The following is a 6,989-nucleotide window of genomic DNA, read 5'->3' on the forward strand; positions in this document are numbered from 1 at the left end:
CATGTGTTCCCTTGTCCCGTCAAAATGGGGCCAAGAATAGACTGCTACAACGTTATTCTAAGGTGTCTTTCTCTTTTTTTCCCCCTTTTCTTTTCTTTCTTTGTCCTCCTTGTCCTTTTCCTCCTCAACCTCTTCTTCTCTACTATGCAAGCCATGTTCACAATCTTTTTGGCTTTGGTTATTTTTCAGAGAAAGTTTCACACTTCTAGACTATTGCTGGCCTAAGACCTCAATCCTCCTACCTAGACTGTGGCAAGGCTGGTGTTATAGGTATACTCCACCATGCCCAGCTTTAAAATGAGCCTTCGTATACATGAATTGTGCTTCTTGTCATGCCTGCTTCTGGATTTTTCTGCATCTTCAGAAATAGCTCTTGTGAGCTATATCCTTTGCCATGCAGAAGCTGTGCAGCTACATGCAATCCCATTTGTCCAACCTTTCTTTGAGTTGTTGTGTTTCTTGGTCTCTATTAAGAAAATTTCCACCTGTGCTGAGGAGACCTAGGGTTTCTCCTATTCCATCCTGTAATGTTTCCAGGGTGTCTGCTTTGACTCCGAGGTCTTTGATCCATTTGGAGTTGATTCTGGTGCAGGGTGATATATAAGGATCTAGCTTTAATTTTCTTCAGATGATTAACCAATTTTGCCAGCACCATTTACTGTAAGCCAGGCCCAAAGAAACATAGGTCCCATGGTTTTCCTTATTTGCAATAACTAATATATATCTGGAACAAGTAGAAAAGGTTAAGAGCTATATACATATAACCAGATAAGATGAAGTTAAGTGAATTGAACCCCAAGATAGGAACAAAGTATTTTTTTCTTTCTTGCTATTGTTTCTAACGTATTTATAAGGTACCATGTGATTTTTTGTTGCTTTGTATGTTTCTCCCATGGTATAACCCCTGTTTTCACTGTATTTGATGTTGGTATAATTTGGGAAGGGGAAGGGAAAGAAAAAAATGTTTAAATAACGATACAGGTGGACCCATTGCAACAATGAGATGTAGAAGGCAGTATGTTGAAAAACGAACTTTACAATTTAGGCGGGGGGGGGGGGAGTGTAGTTGTGGAGGTGGGAGGGCAGGGATGGTAGGGGAAAAACAAAGGAGGAGTCTACTCAGCTCCATCCCAGGACCACCAAAGCCCTGGTCCTAATGGATTTGCAGATGAGAGAAAGAAAATATTTTCGTGTTTGCTCCCCTGCCTCCTTCCCTGTTCTCCTCGGCAGCCTGAGCCCCAAGACTCCTCCTCCTCAGAAGTCAGGAGGGGTCATCTGACCCTCCCGGGGTCAGCTCTCTCATGGCCTCTATAGTGGAAGGAGCGCAACTCCTCCAACCAGGAACATGCATCCCATGTGCAACGTGCAATGCATCCCTCTGCAAAGAAACTCCCCAGCTCTGATGGGAGCTGGACCATAATTTGTCTTTTGGAGTTGGTTTGCATGTGGTGTGTGTGTGTGTGTGTGTGTGTCCATGCACGTGTGCATGCTCATGGGAGTGTGTAAGTGAGATGCATTAAGATGACTTGTGTCGCAGCCTGAAAACACAGCAGTAATATGAAGTCACTGTGAGTTAAAGGGAACCTGGGTCTTCGAGAGAGCAGGGCTCCCGCACATGGAGCTCAGAAGGTCTTGGAAGGCCCCGTTCCACCTCCAGTTCCAGCATCTCACAAGTATGCGGTGTCACAGGGCAGAAGAAGCAGCAGAGGGAATCAACGACATGAATCAGCAAACGCTAGAACAGATCCCGTGTGAGCCAAGGGGGCCCATGGCGGCCGCAGAGTGAGCAAAGGCAAGAGCAGAGTCAGAGATAAAGCTGGCTACGGAAGACCGGCACCGAGACATGCAACCCTGTCAGCTTTGAGGATGGACAATGGGCCAGGAGCCAAGGAACAAAGGCAGTCTGGTGGCCAGAAAAGGCAGGAGATGGGAGAAACTGACCATGCCCCACACAACATCCTCAGTTCCCTTTCATTTCAGCTGAACTCATCACCATCGACGCCAGATCTGTCTGAGCCACACGAATGGCAAGGAATTGCAGTGAATACAAAAGAAAATGTTACTTTTCCAGAATGTTCCTCCTCTCTTTCAAAGACTTTCAGAATATGAAGCTCATTTAAGAAGTTGAGAAATGCTGGCAGTGGCAAACTCCCCTCCCGCGGAAGGTGTCGAGAGCATGTCTCATGCCACCATTTAGGAGGGTCTCAGTGAGGTCCCCAGGGGGATAGTCCCGCGGGTTCCACGGGGTCCTGCCCCACGAACACAGCTAATAATGGGGCTCTGTCCCAACAGTGTGCTTGCAGATCCTGTCCAGCAATACCCCAGCTCAGCTCTGCAGAGATCTTGGCAAGCAGGGCAAATGGAGCATGTTGAATTCCGCTGACAAATCCATCTCTTTGGGACCTCGTCGTGAGCTCTTCTGCTCCATCAACAGACTTGGGCTCGACTGAGGAACTCCCGTCTGAGAGTGGGACATATGCCGCACCAGCAGCGTGGAAGGAAGGCAGCACAAACGGAAACCCAGCTCCCACTCTTAGGGATGGCCTGGCAGCTGTGTGTGTGTGTGTGTGTGTGTGTGTGTGTGTGTGTGTGTGTGTGTGTGTGTGTGTGTGTGCACGCACGTGCGTGTGGGCACCACAGGGGTGGCATCTGTGTGCATGGGAGGTGTAGAAGGATAAGTGTATAGATTGTGATGTAGGTGTGGTGGGTGTGTTCCGTAGCTGCATCACCCTGTCACTCACTCATTCACTCATTCACTCCTTCACTCCTCATATATTTGAAAGCCAGCCTTGAAACAGGCACAGTTCCCTGACCCAACGGTGAACTAGACAGGATTTTATGTTTGCAAATTTTGTATTCTTGTGGCAGAATACTTAATTCACCAAGACAAAATCAACAAGAAGGATAATTCCTTAAATCAACAAGTGAAAGGAAGAAATTACAGCCCAATAAACTGGGTGGGAGGGAGGGAGAATCAAGCAGCAGGGAGCAGGAGCAGAAAGGGCACAAGGTGGCTTCCAGGCCCAGAGAACTTCGTTGTAAAAGAGGAAGTGCCCGCTCCCCCGGGAGCTGGGTCACAGAGGAATCCCCCGGGAGTGTCCCCTGTCTAGCGGGGTGGGGGTGGTTTGCTGAGAGGAAGGAGGAGGGAAAACAAGGAAGACACTGACCTGCTGCCCAGGTCCCGGTTGAGGTGACCGCATCGGGGGCTGTGGGGCTGGAGAGACCCAGCGTGTGGGCCTCGGCTGTGGGGTGCTATGGTGGTATGGACAGAAGTTGGTTTCATCGTTTGTGAATTTCACTCATGGCTTGTTAGTCTTCTTTTAAGATAGGAGGGGAGGGGAAAGTATTAGAGATCACTAATAAAGTTGGGCCTGGGAAACTGGCCCTCCAAGGGGGACTTACGTGTAAGAACGGGGCTGCACATGCAGGAGTCGGTGTAAAGAGGGACTGGCGGGTAGCACCGCAGGCAAGGCGGAGGAGGAAGCCTGGCTCTCGGGGGAGGAAAGGCGCGGGCACCCCCTTAGCCCTGTGGCTGCACAAGTGTCAGGGAACGCGGGAGAAGAACCGGCAGGCCAGTGTAGACATTGAGAAGGAACGGCAGGATGGGCAGGATCCGTGTTCAAAAGCACAGGGCTCATGTACCCAGGCCCAGGGTGTGTGCACAGCTCCAGCCAGAGGGCAGAGGGGCCCTGCTTTCCAGAAACTTCTCATGGGAGTTGGTTCAACTCACTTTACTGTGTCACATTAACTTCGATGTTTGTCAGGTGTTTGGGCCAATTTAAAAAACAGCAACAACAACAATAAGCCACTGTTTTGTTGTTTTTTATTGTAAAGATGCTGTACAGGGGGTTACAGTGTCATGAGTAAGGCAATGAGTCCATTTCTTGTTGAGCATTGTTACCCCTCCTTTGTTGTTCTCCCACTATCCTTTCCCTCCCCACCTCCATCCCTCCCTAGCCCCCCTTGTAAAGTTCATTTCCAACATAGTGTCTTGTGGGTAGCATTGTTGCAATGGGTCATCCTGTGTCCTTGTTTCAGAGTTTTGTTATTTCCCTTCCCCTCCCCAAATTAGATAAATGTATATACAAGATGCAGGGCACCAGAATCAAATACAGTGACAACAGGGGTATGCCATGGGGGAAGAACATACAAAGAAACAAGGGAGGGGCTGGGAAGGTGGCTCAGTGGTAGAGTGCTTGTCTAGCATGCATGAGGCCCTGGGTTCAATTCCTCAGCACCACATAAGCAGAAAAAGCCAGAAGTAGCACCGTGGCTCAAGTGGTAGAGTGCTAGCCTTGAGCTGAAGAGCTCTGGGACAGCGCCCAGACCCAAAGTTCAAACCCCACAACAGACAAAAAAAAGAAAGAAAGAAAGGAAGGAAGAAAGAAAGAAAGAAAGAGAGAGAGAGAGAGAGAGAGAGAGGGAAGGAGGGAGGGAGGGAGGGAAAGAAGGAAGGAAGGAAGGAAGGAAGAAAGAAAGAAAGAAAGAAAGAAAGAAAGAAAGAAAGAAAGAAAGAAAGAAAGAAAGAAAGAAAGAAAGAAAGAAAGAAAGAAAGAAAGAGAGAGAGAGAGAGAAACAAAAGAAAGCCACGTAGTAAATTAAAAACATGGCCATAGATCTGGGTGTTGATGTTACGTTCAAGGTTTGGCTCTTAGTTCTCACCAAGGCTCTTGGTGCTGCCTTCGGTCACTGCCCGGCCTCTGGGGAAGCCGTTCGGCAGGGCCTGCCTGCGGGACTGCGCTGACTCTATTACCCGATTCTGTCTCCCACAGTGGCTCACCACCTGAAGCCTGGTGCCTTGCTTGGAGGTGGGCCCGGCTAACCAGGAAGTGAACAGTGTCGGAACCTTCTCCCTGTGAGATTTCCCAATTCTCCCCGGTCTCAGGACCTCCCCCACCTTTCCAGAGGTTCCTGGAGTCCTCTCGATTCTGCTTGTGAGCACGGCGACCCTGGCCTCGGCCTCTGCCCGCAGGGACACCGGCTCTGAGCCGCCCCAGACATCTCCCCGCGCAGGGCTGAAAGAATGTCCGGCAAACGTCATCCAGGTGACTGCAGCACCACCAAGGGAGCACCGAAAGCGTGTCAGCACCCCAGGGACGCACGCCGTCCCTCCGCGGCCTACCCTAAGCTTAGGCTGCTGGGAGACAGGACTCCCCGTCCTCATCAACAACGCTAAGATAAAGGAAGACACCAAACGAAAGTGCGTGTCTAAAGTCTCCCCCTGCTACTGCCTCGATACTTCTGGACCCAGCTCCTCCACTTAGCGTGGGGATGACCACTGATAACGCCATGGAAAGGAAGAGCTGTCCCAGGTCCACGGTGCAGGGGAGGGCCACATCGGCACCCCAGCACCAGGAGCCCCGCGGGCCCCAGCATCGTCCCGGGGCTCCCTGAAAGCTACAGCTTCTTCCACAACCACGCGGTCAGGAGCGAGAGGCACACTGCCCATCATTCACTCAGGAAACGAACGAATTCTAAAGCACGGTGTGTGGGCATAGGAAATGTATTATGAACACATTCCATCAGACGTAAGTGGAAATGTGGACTGGACAAGCAGAAATGAAATGGAGATGGCCAAATAGAAGCACATGATGACACCCAGTGCCCCAGTGCTTAGCGTTCTGTCTAAAGACATGCTTCTAGTAGCCGGGCGCTGGTGGCTCACGCCTGTAATCCTCGCTACTCAGGAGGCTGAGATCTGAGGATGGTGGTTCAAAGCCAGCCCGGGCAGGAAAGTCCATGAGACTCTTATCTCCAATTAACCACCAGAAAACTGGAAGTGGCGCTGTGGTAGAGTGCTAGTCTTGAGCTGAAGAGCTGAGGGACAGCGCCCAGGCCCAGAGTTCAAGCCCCACAACTGACCAAAAAGAAAAGAAAAAAAGCAAAGAAATGCTTCTAGCCAAGTGCTGGTGACTCACACATATAATCCCAGCTACTCAGGAAGCTGGGATCTAGTCTCAAGGAACAAAAACATCAGAAGTAGAAGTGTGGTTCAAGTGGTGGAGCACCACCTTTGAACTGAAAAGGTACAAGATAGTATGAGGTCCTAAGTTCAAGTCACTGCACAGGCACCACAAAACAAATGATATGAGGGGGCAGATAGGGAGGGAGAAATAAGAGAAGGAAGGAGGGAGGGAGGGAGGAAAAAGAAAAGACTACTTTGTAAGCAAACAGAAGGAAGGGGACCCTGTCCTGTGCTGCTCTTTCCTCTGCTTCTGTTCTGGAGTTGGGACACACACACACATAACGATCAGCCCCACCCCCGTCTCAGTTCCGTGTCCACCAGGGAGACCCTGTCACGCCGCTTAGATCACAGTCGCTCTCGGGCACTGGTCTCTACGATTTCAGATGCAAGGCTGAGTGGAGAGCCGGCTCTGGAGACCCGGCTGCAGCGTGGTTCATTGCTGTCTTCCCGAGCCGGATTTCGTGAGGAGAAGCTGCTCTTCTGCAGTTGCTCTGGCCTGCGGGTGGAGGCTGCTTCGGAGCTGCCAGGAGGTGAGGACAGTGACCTGCCAGGCCACGCCCCACACCCGCCACCTCCACACAGGCCCTCAGAAGACAGAGCCCAGGGACACCTGCCCGAGATCGGGGAGGCCACGCTGGGCCTCTGCTGCTCCATGCCTACCCTGCCCATCTGAGCAGAGGGACGCCAGTGAGGCTGATCTTATGGGGTACAGTGGGCAAGACAAGCTGGCAACCCAGCCACAGGAGGCCTGACACACTCACCAACCGGGGTAGGGAAGGGACCCACTGGGTAGCTCCAATGTACCCCTGGGCATGGTAGATTCTACCTGAGACGCAGCCTGGACCTGTGAGTGCAGTAACCACAGGCCCCTGGCTCCAGAAATACCTTTTAAGGCAGTGATTTCCTTTCGAAGAAGATAGATAGCTTCAAAGTATAGTGTGCCTCTGAATCATCTTGGGAGGCACAGTAGCCTGTGTTACTCGATTGTACTGGAGCGTACCCATTTCAAGGAGTAGATTTCGAA

Source organism: Dipodomys merriami, unplaced genomic scaffold (genome assembly GCF_024711535.1).
Source record: "Dipodomys merriami isolate MVZ:Mamm:240054 unplaced genomic scaffold, mDipMer1.0.p SCAF_285, whole genome shotgun sequence".
Classification (NCBI taxonomy): domain Eukaryota; kingdom Metazoa; phylum Chordata; class Mammalia; order Rodentia; family Heteromyidae; genus Dipodomys; species Dipodomys merriami.